The sequence below is a fragment of the Ambystoma mexicanum genome, chromosome 9 (genome assembly GCF_040938575.1).
Source record: "Ambystoma mexicanum isolate Mex_15411 chromosome 9, UKY_AmexF1_1, whole genome shotgun sequence".
NCBI lineage: Eukaryota > Metazoa > Chordata > Amphibia > Caudata > Ambystomatidae > Ambystoma > Ambystoma mexicanum.
The window spans coordinates 1,432,777,836-1,432,795,349 of NC_090931.1; the positions used below are offsets into that span (position 1 = coordinate 1,432,777,836).

Genomic DNA, 17,514 nt, shown 5'->3' on the forward strand with positions numbered 1-17,514 from the left:
AGTCAGTCCTGATCTTCCTCATCTGAGTACATTGAGGGAATGGTTCAGTGGAGTCAGCCCTAATCTTCCTCTTCCTCATCTGAGTATATTGAGGGAATGGTTCAGTGGAGTCAGACCTAATCTTCCTCCGCCCAGTACTAGTGATACTATTGCTATAACATAAATACATGGGGGAACTTATGTGATCAGAGGAAGGAAATTAAGGTGAGGGAAGAAAGGTGGATGAGGTTGTATCATAATACGTTATCCCATGATATCCTCCCTGTATCCAAGGGGCGGGATCCCTCCTCCCGAGATCTCCCCCTCTGTCATGAACCAATCCCAGGATAGGTACACCCTCACCTGTACTTCAAAGGATACAAGTCAAAGGACAGACCTCAAAAGGATACAAGATGAAGATATCTAATTCTGTAGATCTCTGAGCCCAGAAGCTGAGGGTCTACTACGGCGGAGAGACTTGATCAATATCAGACCTTCCAATTGATAAAACCCTCAGTCTAGGCAGAGCGAGTGATCAATGGAAAGGGCAAGGAACAGGAGTAATCACCAGGCTGTGAGAAAACAAAAAACACTATGAGAATGATGTGTGTGTATGGTTTAATCCATTAACACTCGCTCTGAACCCACACTAACCTGTTGGTGTAGTACAGATCGCATCCACGTAGAACTCAAATGAATCCTTATGGGAAATTAACGTCAAGGAAGGGAAGGTTAGTGAGGGATCTATCCATCCGAGGGTCACGCTAGTGTAGGGTTGGTGCACTCCTGGATAGTGTCCCCAAATGTCATGTGCACTATAGATATAATGGAACAACAAAGTCCAGAGCGGAATGAGTTCAATCCTCCCTTGGAGAATAGTTTGCCATCTGAGTAGGAAGTTCCAATGCCTTTGAGGTAAGTAATCCTTGCATCCAATGTCAGTCTATGAGGGGCAACCCCAATAGTGTTTGTGGAAGAATTCCAAAAGGTATGGCAAAAATAAACAGAAGAAATCAGACACAACCCCAATACTGCTTGAGGAAACTGCTGGAGCATAAGGACTGCATGTGCAGCTGCTGGTTCGGCTCTGTCCCACAATAATGAACAACAAAGGCAGCGAGCCAAATGCCGACTATGGAATGCTTACTTGATGATTCCGGTCAGGAGACCAGCACGGGATACACATTTGAGGATAAGGCAGTGCACAGAACACTGCCGGGAAGAACGTGAACAGGGATGACCAGCGTGAACTGGAATTTAGACAGTAGAGGATTCCAACTAGTCCCGGTTCAAGGAAATTAACAGGAAGCCGGGAAACGCTGAAAACAAGGGGAATGACCCTGTGAGCCGAGGCTTCAATGTTAAGCCAAACGAAACAAAACAACAATCAGAAGCCGGGATCAGCTGAAGCCGTATGCCTAAGTACGTGCGACAAGGAAGTCACGTGATCGGAACATAGGTCACGTGATCTTAGCGGCGTATCCACTGCTGATGCTGCCGCCTACCAGGAAGTGCGTCGAAGAGACCCTACGGGTGTAGAACGGTTTAGCCGTTCTATGTGCCATGCACATGGTTTGTTGACGGATAAGTGCTGGTGCTGCACTAACACCTTTATGGATGGGCACAGTTGTGACACCCTCTGGGAAAGGGGACGACATCATAGGATTCGTCACACTAACCATTTCCTTTATCTTTTCTATTCCAACACCATAGTTCTCTTCTTTCCTGTTTCCTCCATTCCTCCTCTTTCTCCCTCCTTTCCTCTCTTTCCCTCCTAACTCTATACCTATTTCACGCACCGCTCGCAATCTTGCCATATACATTGATTCTTTCCTTATCTTTTCTGCTCACATCGCTGTATATTCTCGTTAATGTCGATTTCATCTTTTCAACCTCTGTAAAGCTAACTCTCTTTTTCTGCTACAAAACTACATATCTCCTCTCTTGATTTTTTTCGCCTCTTCTACAGCTCCACTCTTCTTCTTGTTCTTCCTTCTTCCAGTTTTGCTCATCTCCGCTCTAAGTACAACTGTTCCATCCGCGTTCTCATCTCTCTCCATCTCTGAAATATATTTGCCTTGCTCTAGCATCACTTCATTGGCTTTTTCCATATAGCCAGACGGACTGTGCAGCGATGCTAAATGGAATTTTGATCACAGGCACACCCGAGGAAACGCAGGCACTGCAGCAGTGCAGGGTATTCCGAGGCGAAATTATCGAGAACTAAGACCGACTCAGTCTGTGTTTTCGGCCACAGGGAAGCAGTAAGAACCGTGTGACATAGTGAAGGTACCGCCATCAATTGAAGAGAGCAGCTCAGTAGAAAAGACTGTACGAATAAGACATCCCAGTGATGTGAAATAGGAACACGTGGAGAAAAGAACAAAAAACCCAGTGAATAAAACCACGACAACCAACATCAGTGTGATCGGAAATTAAACGTGCATTGTTTTTCCTTTGTCCCGATGAGTAATATGGCATGGGAATGTCTCGAGCATAGCCCGAAACTCGAGTCGACACGATATTTTTTTGTGAAGAAAAATTTGCAGTTCTTCTTTGTACATGTGTGGCAATCTAGCACATTGGAATGATCATAATGTATGCCAATAACACAAAACAAGAGCAATGTATTTTTGTGGCAATGAATTATGTCTAACATCAAGGGTCTAAAGTTTAGGCCCATGGGTTTGTTTTAACCAAAAAGCGATAACTGCGTTTTTTTGCACATGTATGAATGGCTTTTTTTAATGAGGTTGCGAGTAATGGAGATGAGCGTTTCATGGATGTGATCACAACTCTTGCATGGTGTTTTTAGAGTATGAAATTGTATCATATTAGTTTTTAGGTCTAATAGTTCTTCACCCTGATTTCTTTCAGGCAAATAGATATGGGTGATTAGTAAATGTGTATTTTTGTATTTTTTGTATTGCTGCTTCTGTGATAATAATGCTTATATGAAGGAAAAACAATGAAACTATCAACAAATAAGAAAATAAACATGGTATAAAAAATGTAAAATGTTTCCAATTAATTCATTGAAGGTATTGTATCGTAACGGTTTTTAAAGAATTGAATGCAAAGAGAGTCAGTATATGCCCCCATTAGCATTTGTACTTTTTGTATTATTTCCTTTCCACTCTCACCTGCTCTTCTACTTCCTCTGTATCATCTTTAAATTCCTTCACAATCTGGCCCTGCTCTATCTTTCCTAACTTATTTCGTTCTACTCTCCCTCGCTTCACTCCGAATCTCTATTCTTCCTCACTGCCCCTCGTCATCCCTGTGCCTCTTCTAGATTTTTCTTTTTCTTTACTTGCACCTCTTTATTGGAACGCGCTTCCCCCGTTCTCTTTGTTTTCTCTCATCCTACCTTTTGTTTCGCTCTCACCTCAAAGGCTACCTTCTTTCATCACACTATTCTTTCCTTTAGTTTTGCCATCCTTTATTTTGTATCGTAATTACTTTGTGAAGCGCTTTGGCGTAAGGCGCTATATACATGCAAATAAAATACATAATACAAAAAGCTGACCTTTGGCGTGCATAGGGGTGATTATACATAGACCTCTGAAGGTTTTTTGTTATTATTGTGGAGGCAAAAGTCTGATCATTAATGGGGGCGGGGGAAAGCAAATTGAGGGTTTTAGTGACTAGGGATGTAGCTGAAGCTAGTCACTACTTTAACTTTCTCAAAGTTCTCTTCAATAAGAACTTGGTTGGGGCCCTGAAGTAGATATATAGTGGTCAAGATGAAGCAGGCAGCATGAAGGGTCAGAGGTTTGATAGTAAATGTGGAGGTAATGTCTACTAGGGAATGTGGTTTCAGTAGACACGCACAGAGCAGCGGTCAGAGGGTACACGTGGTACCACAAGTTATTGGTAGAACATTGTTTGCTAAAGATGTTCTTTAAATTGAATAAAGGTACCCCACAAGTGCACTAGCAGCTGTAGGTTTAAATGGTGTTATTTGCAGATATAATAAGTCCCTCCACTGTACTGAATAAAGGTATTGATAAAACTGAAGGCTGGGGTAAACATAGTGTGAGGAAGGCATGGTATCGAGCAGTAGACACAGACACAGTGGGTACAAGTTTCGAAAACCTTTATTTACACTTTTGATTGGGATGGAGGAATGCCTAACTGGCCCTAACTCTAAAATGGGAGTAATCTCGGCCATTCAAAAAATATGTCAAAGTCAGTCTGGTTAACTGAAAAGGCCTATACTAAGAAAACCTAACCTTGCCCTCCTTTTTAGAACTACAAATGTGTTAAGGGAATACAAAATAAAATAGTGTTTCAAAAGAAAATGTCATAATGGCTTCAGCACCAGCTCCCTTCCCCTGGTTCAACCCACTGGGTCTAGAGAGTCTCTAAAAAAGTACAGTTCATTGGCTTTTAACCTCAGGTAGTTCAATTACTTCTTTAGGCTTTGCCCGTCTTGCCATCAATACTCAGTTCACATAGTCTCAATTTCTTATAGTTCTGCACAGGCTTTCTCTGCCAGGCTCGAGCCTGTCTTGTTTCACTTTATCATACAATCTCTCACAGTTCTGGAGTTTGTATTTACCCTGATACCTTGCGCTTGTTTTAGATAGATTTCATATCTACACACTTGGTTTAGTTCGATGGGGTTTATTTTGTATCAAAAGTGATCGGCCGACACGTGTTTCAACCTCTCAGGATCCTTTTCGAGGTTAGGGTGTGCTTGTCTATATGCCACGTCTTTGGACTGTGGCATATAGACGAGCACACCCTAATCTCGACTGTGTTATGTAAATATTTTACGATGGGCTGGTTGCTGTGGTGCGGTCTGCCGCGGGTGTGTTATTGCGTCCAGATGGTCTCACATTTCTGCACCGGCTTCCCTCTGCCGGGCTCGAGCCTGTCCCTCCTCCATGGGATTTTCCTTCCCTATGTTTTACCTCATATATCTTTCCACTGTTGAAGACTTTTGAGACTGCCTGATATTGAGCCGGTCTCTCCTTTATGGGGTTTCCCTTCCCCATGTTTTACCTCATAAGTCTTTCCAATGTCGAAGACTTTTGAGACTGCAAGGAATTTGCATAGACCTCTGCATGACCACTTCGACCTCTCTTTCACCAATCATTCCATTCACAATCAATAACATCTTGTGGCACCAATGCTTCTTGGCACTTAGGATTGTCCTTGCTTTAGTCTACCCTCTTGGCCTTTTCTACAGTTCCTGTGTCTTTTCTACAGTTACTGTGTAATACCAATACTTCTTGTTATTTGTAGTTCCTATTCTCTGTTAGTTTCACAGTTCATATTCAACACCAATTGCCTCCTGGTACTTGTTCTTATTTGTAGTTCTCATTCTCGTTCATTTGCCTTTTTGGCTTTTTCCAAAGTTCTTATATTTTACTTTAGCCCTCTAGGCTTATTTCACAGTTCACAAATTTCACTTTCTTCCTATTCAGCTTTCGTTCCTTATCGTGGTTTCTTTTGATCTCCGCTTGTAATATCTTTAAAAATTCATAATATTTCACAGAGACTTTCGAATGTGCGACTTCATCTCGCAGGACCACTCTGCTACTTTGTATCCTTGTCTTTCAACAATTATCCTTATGCATTCGCATTTTATCGGTACCTGCGCAACCTTCAACTTTCAAATTACAGTCACTTTCCCTTTAACATTAACCCGACTTTTGTTTCCCTCGATAACTCACCGGCTATGTTAATTGGATTCCTTTCATCCTTTTACCTGCCGCTCAAGGCCGTTACCAACGCCTCTTCTGCTCCTCCCCAACTCTGCCGTTCACCCGGGAGGGTGGTGGGCTGCTTTCTGGCAACTTGGTTTCCTTCCTCCGCTCGCTCACCCTTGTTCTTCGAACGCTCACAGCCTCCCAAAAGCATGGACATCTTGCCTGGCTTTCTCTTGATCCTCTTAACTGTTGATCAGCCTGTTGACCTTTCACGTTCCACAGCCTGGTTCGCCTCAGCCTCAGAAGAGCTGTTCCTTCTTGTACCCAGCCTTGCTCAAACTGTGCTTGTGTGCACCACCCTTTATCTTCACAGGGAGTGTTAATAAGTGGCAGGTGTACCTTGTTAGAGCTACATGCCTGACTCTGCCTGGCCTCATTACAGGGACAGGACCAATGTATATCAGCAGAGGTAATCCTTCTAGCCTCATTCCTCATCTTCCTTGGTGCAGTCCTTTTGTCAAATTAAAGTGGGGAGGTATTATGCAAGTGGTAGTTTCCCATAAAATAAGCCGGGATAGGGGTTAGATGGGTTGTGGAAAAAGGGGGATACCATGACTTGCCATTGGGTGCTTCTCCCCCACTCCCGAGGACCCCTACCCAGGTGATCCACCCTCGCTTGTCCACCCCCAGGGTCGGGATTCAAATCAATGGCCTTTCCCTGGCCAATTGAGTACAGGATCCCTGGGGACCTCTGGTTTTTCACAATAGCAAGAAACACTAAAAGGTATCCTGGATATGGATCCCCCATATAAAGTTTCCATAGATAGCCTAGGTTAAAACAAGCCACACCATAATGGCTCAACTGGATGGATGAGCTCACCCCAATCTAATCATAAGGGAGGCAATGTAAGTATGCAAAGAAAGGATTTATGATATAGAGATGTTTCCTATTTTTGAAACCAGTCAGTTGTGCTAGTTTAGTTTAGTTTCTTTATTTGTACTGCGCACCAAACCCTCAGGTAACTGGGCGCCCAAGGTTATGCAAAAGTTACAGACAGTTGGACAACAGCAAAAAGAGTGACAGTAGCAGAAATAAGTGCGGATCGACCTAGGTTACATGGGGGTCAAGACATGGGAAGATCAGTTACAGTACCAAGCTGCCAAAGTTCCAAAATACATACATAGAATAAGCAAGCAGGATGAAATGCAAGGTGAGATCGAGGTGAAAAAGCTGACTTTTGTTTCTTACCGAAGAGCCACCTCTTTATTTTATTTATTAATTTGTATAGCGCTGGTAGCTCGCAAGCTTCAGGCACAGAGACAAGAACACGGAGACAAGTGATAGAACATAGATAGCGCAGGACAGTAGACGATAGATGGACAGGGAGGAAGTCAGAAAATGACTTTTAGTTGAAGATGTGGGTTTTCAATAATTTTCGAAAGCGCAAGTAGTTTGTTTCCATTCTTAAGTGAACGGGGAGATTGTTCCAGAGGTCAGCCACTGTAACAGGGAAGGACTTTCCTGCTCCATTTTTGCACTTGTGGGTGGCCACTGCAATAATGCCTTGATACGCCGATCTCCGCTTTCTGTTGGGCACATATAGTGTGAGTTTGGATTTGAGATATACTGGGGCTTTTCCAAAGATGCATCTGTGCACCAACGTCGGAGACTTAAATTGGCTCTGGCTCTAAAGGTCCAAAATGCTGGTTCTATTCTAAGGCTGAGGGGTAAGGCATTTCACTGTTTGGCCGCTAACAGTGGGAAGCTTGCTCATCCGCTCTTTTTAGGAGGAATCTAGGAACGGCCAGGCAGTGTGACTACACGGCTCTGGTAGGTCTAGTTGGTTGGCGTTTGTTGACTTTATCTGCCAGGTATTTGGGGGTGGAATTTGAGAGGCACTTGTGGGTGATGACAAGCGTGCAGCGGGCTATTCTGTCTCGTACTCGTAGCCAGTGGGCGTCCTGTTTGAAGCTAGTAATGTGCGTAGATCTCGGTATGCTTAATGTTGATTTTAGGGCATTGTTTGGAAGGACTTGCAGTTTGTTGAGGTTCCTTTCTGATGTGCCAAGGTAAAGGGTGTTGCAATAGTCAATCTTGGACAACACTAGTGCCCTGGCTAAGGTAATGCAACTGCTGGGTGATAGGAATGACTTGCAGGCGTTAATTAGCTTGTTAGTGTAGGCCGTGGAGGAGGCAGTGGTGTTCACTTGCTTTTTGAGAGAGAGGGTAGTCTCTAAGTATACCCCCAAGGTCTTGATTTCTTTGGCCACTTTGATTGGGTTTCCATCAATGTTGATGGATGTATAGCAGATGTCTAATTTGTTAAGGCATGATTGGGAGCCGACAATCAAGAGCTCTGTTTTTTCATCGTTGAGGCAGAGACACTGGTCTGCCATCCACACCTGGATTTCTAAATAAATAGTGTTAATCCATTTAGAATCATCCTCATAGCAACCTGAGAGTGTGATGAGAACCTGAGTGTCATCGGCGTAGTTTGTGTATGTGACACCCAGGTTATCAAGACGGTCAAAGAGGAGCTTAGTAAAGATGTTGTATAGCATTGGCGAGACGCAGGAGTCTTGTGGTACGCCGCAGTGGATGGGTATTGGGTCCACTGAGGCCGTTGGTGTGAAAACTCTAGTAGTGCGATTGGACAGGAATGATTATATCCCGGTAGAGGTGTTGCTAGGGAAGGCAGCTGCTGTGGACAAGTGATCAGTGAAGATCTGATGATCGACGAGATTGAATGCTGCTGATAGGTCTAACAGCAGCAGCATGTAAAGCTTACCATTGTCCTTAGCCTCATCCATTTGGATTTTAAGGTCCAGGATGGCTGTTTCCATTCCATGTCTTGGCCTAAAGCCAGATTGTCTAAGGCCCAGTAAATTGTGATCCTCCAAGTGTTTCTGTATTTGAAGGTAGGCCACACTGTCTAGAATCTTTAGGATGTATGGGACAGTAGTGATGGGCCTATAGTTGGTTGGAATAATGGGGTCTAGGTTAGGTTTTGTCAAGAGGGGCACGACCCATGCTATTTTAGTACTTGGATAATAAAACCTGCTGGGGCTCTGACATTTCTTCTTCTTTTTCTTTTAAATTTTTTTTATTTTTATATATTCTGTTTACAAACTTTTAAAAAGGAGAAAAAGAAGAGGAGTAAAAGGCAAACAAGGAAGCAAAGAAAAGAGCGTTTCCATTTTTTTGGTTCTTTTTTTTTTGGTCAGAGGCGAGCATCGCACTAGGTTTGATGGCCCATGTCATCCTAAATCCTGCCAATCGTTGTTGGTAAGTCTATTCGGCACTGTGTAAATGTTCATGTGTCAACAATCTCTTTTCTAATGCTTCCAAGAAAAAGACCAATGCATGTACTAGTTGGACGTCCGCTCCCTCGGACATCCTTTTCCAACAACATTCTCCGGATAAACAAGGTCTAGCCACCAATATTTTCCCCATTAGAGTTGTTCTTAACTCAGATAGTTTTGGACAAAATAGGGTCAGGTGTTTTAATGTCTCATTTTCAGAGTCGCAGAATCTACACAAATAGACCGACTGTGAAGGTAGTTGTCGTAAATTCTGAATTTCCTTTGTTAGAAATAGATTAATTCGGAATTTCGTGTAGGTTCTTCACTTGCTGAGACTTGGGAGTAATTCCATGTATCTCGGGATCGTTCCGCATACCCTTGCTTCAGATGCGACGTGATTCATACAGCGATGGGCCTTTCTGGTATCACAGGTTTTGCACCAGTCAGCTTCCCACAATTTCCTTTTAACTTTGTTCGGGTTCTGTATCAAAGTTTCTTTGCCCAAGTTCAGTTGTTCTAATGAGTCTAGACATCTGCTCTCCCATTCTTCCTGTATCGTATCATAGGCCAGTTTGACTTTCGTTTGTTTCAGGGTGTTAAATTGTGGGAGATCCTTGGTGCCAATGATCTTCCTGTATAGAGCCAGGGTGTTCCATGTTACTATGGCATTAATAGATGTCAGACCTAGTTCATATCTCGTACGAGCAGTGGGGGTCCCTTTCGGTAGATGTAGAATTTTGTTCCGGTATGTATTCTCGCACCACAAACATGTCGCGTGCGCGTACCCCAGCATGGCCTCTGCTCCAAAGATTAAGGATGGAACAACCTTTGACTTATAATATTCAAGGGCGGATTTTATGGAACATTTTCCATATTTTTTGTTTATCATTGCACCTTGAACTGCCAGAAGTTTGCATTTTCTTTTAATCTTTTGAACCATTGGTTCGTCGTTTATATGGGAACTAATCAGGACCCCCAAGTACGGTACCTGGCTAGTACAGTTAATCAATTTGCCACCAATGTCCCATTTGAATTTCTTTCTTCTTGATGATGTAGAGCCAGTTAAACTTTGGAGAACGAGGATCTCAGTTTTTGCTGCATTTATCTCGAGACCATTTTTGGCAGTGTAGTATTCAAGTGCCCTCATTTTTCATTGTAGGCCGACTGGCGTTGCATCAATCAGAACAATGTCATCCACATACAGAATGTGCCCAATGTGGGTTCCGTTCGTCTTTGGCGGGAAAGATCTAACTTCACCTGGTTCCTTCTGGACTTCATGGATGAAGAAAGAGGGTTGCTCCCAACGGACAACCCTGCTTCACACCTCTTGATGTCTTTATTGCCATGGACAATGAGCCTTTCTGATCAAGTCTAATTTTAACGGTCGTTTCTGAATAAAGTTCTTGCTCTGCTTTCATTCGGCTCGGTGGACATTTATGGTCTGTCATTTTAGACCAGAGCAATTCACGATCGACACTGTCAAAAGCGTGTGCCAGTTCGACAAAGGCCAGATATATCTTTGTTTTTTTCTTTATCGCCTCCATTTTTAGGATGTTTAATATGAACAGGTTGAGCAAGCAACCTATTCCCCTTGTGAAACCAGTTTGCCGAGTGTCAAAAGCATCTACATCCTTAACCCAAGCTGTTAAATCGTTCAGGACTTGCGTTGCAATGATTTTACCAATCACGTCAAGTAGTGCTATTGGTCTAAAGTTTCTTGGGTCGTATCGCAGGTCTTTTTTACAAATGGGCACAATCAGGGCACATTTCCATGTTTGTGGGAGTCTTCCTTCTTTTATGATGTTGCAGAAAAGGTTGTAACAGAAGTCAGTCCATTCTTCCGGGTTTTGCTTTAGCATCCAGTTAGTTAGCCCATCCGGGCCTGGAGCTCTGGACAAACTTAGTCTTTTAATGTTTTTCGTGATGTCCTCCTTGGTATTCTGGAAATCCCATGGGCTATGCTGTTCCAAGCTTTGATGCTGCTCATTTCCTTGATTCTTGAAGAGCTCAGTATAGTGAGTAATCCATTGGGTCTCTGTGACCAAGGAGACCTGCAATGAACCTTGACTGGCCTCTGTGTTGTTTATCAAGGACCAAAAGGATTTTGATGGTTTTTTTGTCAAGATCTTTATCATCTCCTCAGCATCTTTTTGTAAAATTAAAATTTTATGACCCCACAACCACACTCTGTACATTGATTTGGCTCTTTTCATTTCGAGCAATCTATCCTGGGTGCTGCTCTTCTTAGCATCTCTTAGAGATCTCCTCAGCACCCTTTTTATGGCCACTATTTCGTGGTCATAGGCGTGCTGGTGGCGAAAGCCTTTTTTTCGCAAGCCAAGATTATGTTCAGTGTATTTCTCTAAGAAATCTATGCGCATTCTATTTCGTCCCAGCGTCACACTTATCTTGGCATTCCACGATTCTTTTTCTACACAACCTAGACCAAAAATGTTAACGGTTACTAAGTTATGGTCGCTCTGTTCCATTGGAATTACAACTAGGTTAGATGTTTTTTCCACAATTGCATTTGAGGCATAGAAGTAGTCCAGAATCGACGCTGTGGACCCTTGGGACCATGTTGCGTTTGCAGGGATATCTCCTCTGGTGTTGCCATTTAATAAGGTTAATTCCCTGTGCTCCATTTCGTCGTTCCATGTTGTTTTGATTTGATATGGGTCTCTCGCTTTTCTTTTGATTTGATTGTATGTTGCAAAGTCGGATTTAAGATGTAGACATTCCATGTTTAAATCTCTGCATAACATTATATTAGGAGCTGCGCAGGACTCCGTAATGAGGTCAATATTGTCGCAGATTAATTCAAGAAACTCTGATTCATCTGTAGCCGTGTGCTGCCAATAGATATTTATGATGTGTAGGATCCTTTTTTCATGTGCAGGGCTCTCTTTTAGTTCAATGGCCGCGGTCTGCAGATATGGAGAGGGATTTGCAGATTTTATTAGTTTGAAGTTATGGGATTTTTTTCACCATAATCATTAACCCTGACATTGGTCTACCCATAGTTTGTTTAATTGCTGGGTTCAGGGCTATTTCGAAGCCTGCAGCGCAGGGCATCTCTTGAAGTCATGTTTCCTGAAGACAAATTACATCTAATTTCTCAAGAACGCCAGTCGATCTTCCAAAGAGGTGGTTGAAACCTCTCGTGTTCCAGGAGCCAATCCGTAATAATACATCGTTCTTTTCATTTTGGCATTAGAGGTCCTCGCAATGATTCAATGACCCAGCCAGCCAGCTCCAGGTTCCTCTGGAAGTACCAGCGTTTTCCACTCTGCTGTCTGTGACAGTGTCATTTACGACATTCTGGTTATTCTTTAGGGTGGCTTTGATTAGTTTCATGGGACTATCACAGGGAATGGAGTCTAGCAGTGGAGTAGGAACAGGCGCAACTTTTTCATCCGACCAAATGGGGACGAAGAGAGCCAAAATTCCACTCCCTCTCTGTGCGTCCAAGTCGATGTTCTTTTTAGAGCCTCCGTTTCCATTTAGTAAGTTTCTCTTTTGTGGTCTTAATTGTGACAATGTTTTCGCGACACAGACTTCTTTTATGTCGAAGCCTTATGAGTCACAGTTCAAGATCAAGTTATAAATGATTCTCAAAGGAATGTGCAGTAGTACTCTGTCAGTTGCAAAAAAATTAGGAGATCCTCCGATCTAAAAATTCTCTCGATCAGGAGACGGTTTTCAGTAGGTGTACCTGGGCTCTTGCTCTTATTTGTGAAGCCTCCACTTGCTTGTGGTCTCATGTCGTTTCTCCAATCTTGGCGGGGACAAGTTTGGGGGTTGGCAGGCTTTTTAGGATTTTCTTGAGTCTACTGTACGTTTTTTCTCTATTCCAAAGAAAGTCTTGTTTTCCCTTTTCACTTTCGTCTTCATTGTAATTTTGTTAGGCTGGCTGAGATGTCCATTTTCTTCACGGCGCAGTCTCTTTTTTTCAGCGATTGTCATAAATCGTTTTTGTCATCCGCAGCTCAGGTGAGAATCTCGAGACTTTTCCAGTGGAGGACTTTAGAAAGTACGTAGTCTTTTTGTTGACTCGATTCCTGCTTGTCGTGAGACAGATGTTTAATGGGCAGTTCGATCTCTGACTCAGTGGCGTGGTCGATGTCATCTTCACCGTCCGTTTCGATGTCAATCGATTCTTTTTCTGAATCTACCTCGTGTGTGGACAAGTTAGCCAGTAATTCAATAATTCGCTCATCTTCGCTTTTTTGGTTTTCTGGTTCTTTTGGAGAGTCAAGATCTTTAGGTGGCACTTTCTCCCCAAGCTTTTGCTTCTTGACAGCAATTTCAGAGGCTTTATCTATTTTATCTTTTTTTTGTTCCGTCAGTATGGTTACATTTAAAGCTTTTATGTTCCGTAGAAATTTATTTGAGTTTTTGGCTATGACGTTTTTACTGCTTTTATGTTTTTTGTTTTTCTTGTTTGCTTCAGTACTTTGCAGTTTTCCACTTATTTTGAGACATCTCCAAGTATTGGTTTCTCGAAAATGGCAACATTTTGTCCCCTCTGCTCGTTCCTTTTTTCGAGAGCGTTTGTGTCATCAGGATAGGGAGTTATGGATCCCTCAGCGTTTGCTGAAGTAGAAGCAACAGCAAGTGTGTCACACGACACGTCTGTTGCTAGGACATCGGCCGCGGAACAGGCTATTTCGTTTCTCTGTTTCAAAGCCAAGTTTTGTTGTTCTAAGGGAGTGAGATTGTTACAGACCCCTACCTAGCTAGAAGCCAGTTCTGACACTCTTCGAGTCTTATTGACTCGGGTTGGGTCTTCACTGTCACTCAGGACCACAACGTCTCTGGAGAGTTCATCCGGATGGTTCAAGAAGGTCGCTCCATTTTTTGCACTTAGATTACCGACACTCTCGGTTACGTTTGCCTTTTGTTGTTGCTATTTTTGGAGTATCAGAAGAGCTTCTCTGGCGACTTCTGCCAGAAGGCGTTTGTCCTCAGAGTTATTCCTCAGCTGGCCTCGCAATAAAGTATTTAGCATTTCGTTTTTCTTGAAGCAATTTGATTCCTGTTGTTTCAGGTCTTGAACTGCACCTTCCATTTTGATTATTTTTGTGTTTATTGTCGCTAAGATTATTTTGGTCTTTGCATGCTTCATTCAGGTGCTCGTAAAGTTTTAATAAAGGGGCCACTGTGATTGTTAATGCAGAAGTTAAATTTGGCCGTTATTCATTTATTACTTGCTCGACAAGGTTTGTACATGCGTCCCGGTCTGTTACCGATTGGGTTCTGTTTTGTCGTCTCGGCACTGGTCGACGGATTTTTGGGAATTCGCGTTCCATAAATGAGGAATCTGTCGATCCTTCTCCAGAGGACTCCTCAGACGTTGTTGAACTCAAATTACGTCTTGTGTTTGTGTTTGTTTTTCCTTTAGATTTTCATTCTGCATTTGGATCGTTTCATTATTAAAAGAGAATCTTTTTTGAGAGCACAATAGGAAGGGTTTCGCACAAGGGTCTAGTTTCCTTCTTTTGGGTGGAATGTCCGATTGACTTTGACTGGCAGGGATGTTGTAGTTCGGAGGCGAGCCTGTTGGATTGCCCCGGGCACCTGGGCCAGCTGCTTCGCTCATTCCTTGATCTCGTGCCGTCTGTTTAGTTTTCACGTTAGTGGCAATTGAAGCATTTATTTCTTTCAAGTTTTTCAATAGCTGGTCTGCCACATATCTTACAACAGGTACCTTGGGGGTGGGTAGGAGTCTGTGAAACATTTCCTACGACTGGGATGTGCGTCTTCCACTGGGCTATCTGACACAGTTTGGGAAATGGAGTTTTGGGCCTATTTAGGAGCCAAAGTATGGCTGGGAGATGGTCATACATGTCCTTATATTTTCTACTGTACAGTACACCTATTAGAGATGGAGTTATCTGCATAGAGGTAGGACAGAATTGCATGTGTGGGGGTTTGTTGTCTCATTTTATGGGGCGCCTACACTTTTTGCTTGTCCTGTTGGTTTTTCCTGGATCTTTCAGTTATTTATAGTTGCCATTGGGATTTGTGCTGAAGTCCCCATACCACTTCAACCTTTTGTGATTTGTTGTCCGATTGTAGCCCATATGGCTCTTAGGGCAGAGGTGCTTTTTAAGGACTCAATTCTGGGCCCAGGATGACTCGTCCACCCTACAGTTGTGTTGTAGAGTAGGCTGGTGGCAGCTGACATTTAGTTTTGGCTTCAGCAGGAGTGCAGCCAGTTTTACTGCATTAGTGGCCCAACATAACACTATGATAGCCATTAGTGGAACTAATACTTTTTAAAGCCCTGCTCCCAGGACATTGTATTTGGACTGTCCCTTTTATGTAGACAAAGCAGGCCTATTGTGCTAACTTGGGCTCACCCTCCTTAACCCAGTCCTGCAACCTCTAGAGTGGGCTTGCCTGGGTTTCTGCTTCCAGATGAGCCTAATACACACCCTTTGTGAGTGGATATTAATTTTGGTGGTTTCTCATGCCAGTCTGATTGGCTAACCTTTGTGCGTCTGTCTGGTGCAGTGGCCGGTGTTATGAGTAAATGTGCATTTCATGGGAGGCCCTGTGCATTGCTCAGAGACATCTTACCTGAATTGCTGGTGAACTTTCACAAAAATGGGCTGCTATTTCTGAGAACCAGGTTCAGCCATATTAGCGGGATCCTAGCTTTTTTGCTCTTTCTCTTGGTTTCTTTTTTTGTCTGCCTGCTGTCCTTCCTGGGCTATTTCTCTTCCTGGTCCCCCTTGTTGGCTGGTCTGACGTTCATATGCTGGAACCATCTTTCGGTCTCTACAGGGGTGCCTCCCAGTGAAATCCTCTTTGCCCAAGTGTCTCAAGGTAGGCAGTCTGCCTGGCCCAAAGAGTGGCAAGTCACCACTACTCCGCATCGGCTTAGTCTTGGGTTGTCCTGGATTGCTCCCAACTGTTGCCCTCATTGTGAGACCATTCTTTGTTGGCTTTCTGCCCTGTCTTGTCCTTTGAGCCGCCAAGATTTAGCTTCCATGTCCTTCTGGTACATTTTGCATCACTGCTTCTACTTCTAGCTAGTGGCTTGTCAGCCTGAATACGTTGATTGTGCTTTTTATCTGTCTGGCTCATCACTGGTCCAAAGTACAAGATTCTGAGTATGCGATCCAGTCTCTCGCCCTGTAAAATTAAACCTTTGTTTACCAGGTTAGTCAATCATTTAGAAGCTGAATCCTGAGCGATGGCACAATGGGTACCTGCACTTAGTTTCTGGCTTCCTAATCTATTCTTCAGACTCCTCTTCAGGAGTGTCCTGTGTCATGGGCATGGGGCTGCTGAATGCCCTTCTACCATGGTTCACCATTGACCTGCAATGTTGATTTGAATTAGCCCAAACTCTGCTCTGCTACCTTCCTTCTAGGTTCAGTTAAGTCTTGAACTTGGAACGGGAGCTCTTCAAGGGGTTGCTTCTTTGTCCACACCTGTGGATTAGAACAAAGACTTAACTGGCTGTATCCCACATCTGCAGCTTGCCTATGGACTTTGTCCCACTGATACCGATGGGGCAACATTCTGTTAACATTTGGACTATTCTAAAGTGACTGAAAATTGTAATTACCTAACTTTTGGCATTTTTCTTGGGTCCCTGGAGTTTCTCATCAAGGACTGGACTTTTAGTATTTACCCCTGATTTATTACACAATTTAACGTGATAAATCACTGCGCTGCACTCCTGCCTGTTGAATTGTACAGGGCTACTGTATCTAACTTTGGTTGAATTTTATGCACCCATTTCTAAGGAGTGTATTGAGACCATGTGAGACAATATACGTCTAGTGTTGTTTAGAATTGGCATTTGAGGTGCCATTCCACACTGCAGGCACGCTTTCCAGTGCCGAGGGTCATGGCAAACCATACAAGAAAGGTAAAGGGGACTTGGCACATCAATCCTGCTCACATGCTTACAGACCAGGCAATCCTGTATCATACCATCTGATTCATTTGAAGGAAAAAAAGACTGTAAGACATCTGACTATAAGACATGAATACTGAAAGGGCCCCTATGGTTCAGGCCTTCAGTAGGGAGATCTGTGGCCCTAGGGAGATAAATACAGGCTGAACGTGTACACTCCTTTCCTATAACCTGATATTCCTTGACAATATTTGAGCAGCATCTGCAGTTTTCCTCTGCCCTCTTTCCCAACTCTGCCCTGGTGTGGTGGTGGTGGCGATATCAGGGTGGGCTTGCAGTCTGCAGCCATCATAACTGGCTCCCCTTTCATACTTGGCTCCCCTTTAACGCCAAGCCACATTGCAGTACCGGAGGGGTCAGGCTTCCCTATGCTATGCTATGCTACCTCGACCCTATTGCCTAATCCTGTTAACATGATCTGAGTGGCAGACAGGGCCCCAAGTGCATGACTCATCCTTAAAGACATGATCTCCAGGGTCTACATAACTGTGTGTGCTTACTATTCAAAATGAAAACTATTGCTATTGACATTGTTTGTTTCATTTGCACTACTGGGGAGTGGTATGTGTATGCGTGTAGCCACTGCCCTCAGCCCTCAAATCTGCTTTTCATTTCTGCTGATTTGGATCTGAAGGG

The 17,514-nt window shown here is 43.4% G+C and overlaps 1 protein-coding gene across 2 annotated transcripts in view; it reads left to right on the plus strand.

The window, feature by feature from the left end:
- Positions 1 to 17,514, plus strand: part of BCS1L (BCS1 homolog, ubiquinol-cytochrome c reductase complex chaperone) — a 184,311-nt gene that overhangs the window by 35,085 nt on the left and 131,712 nt on the right. The window lies entirely within an intron of this gene.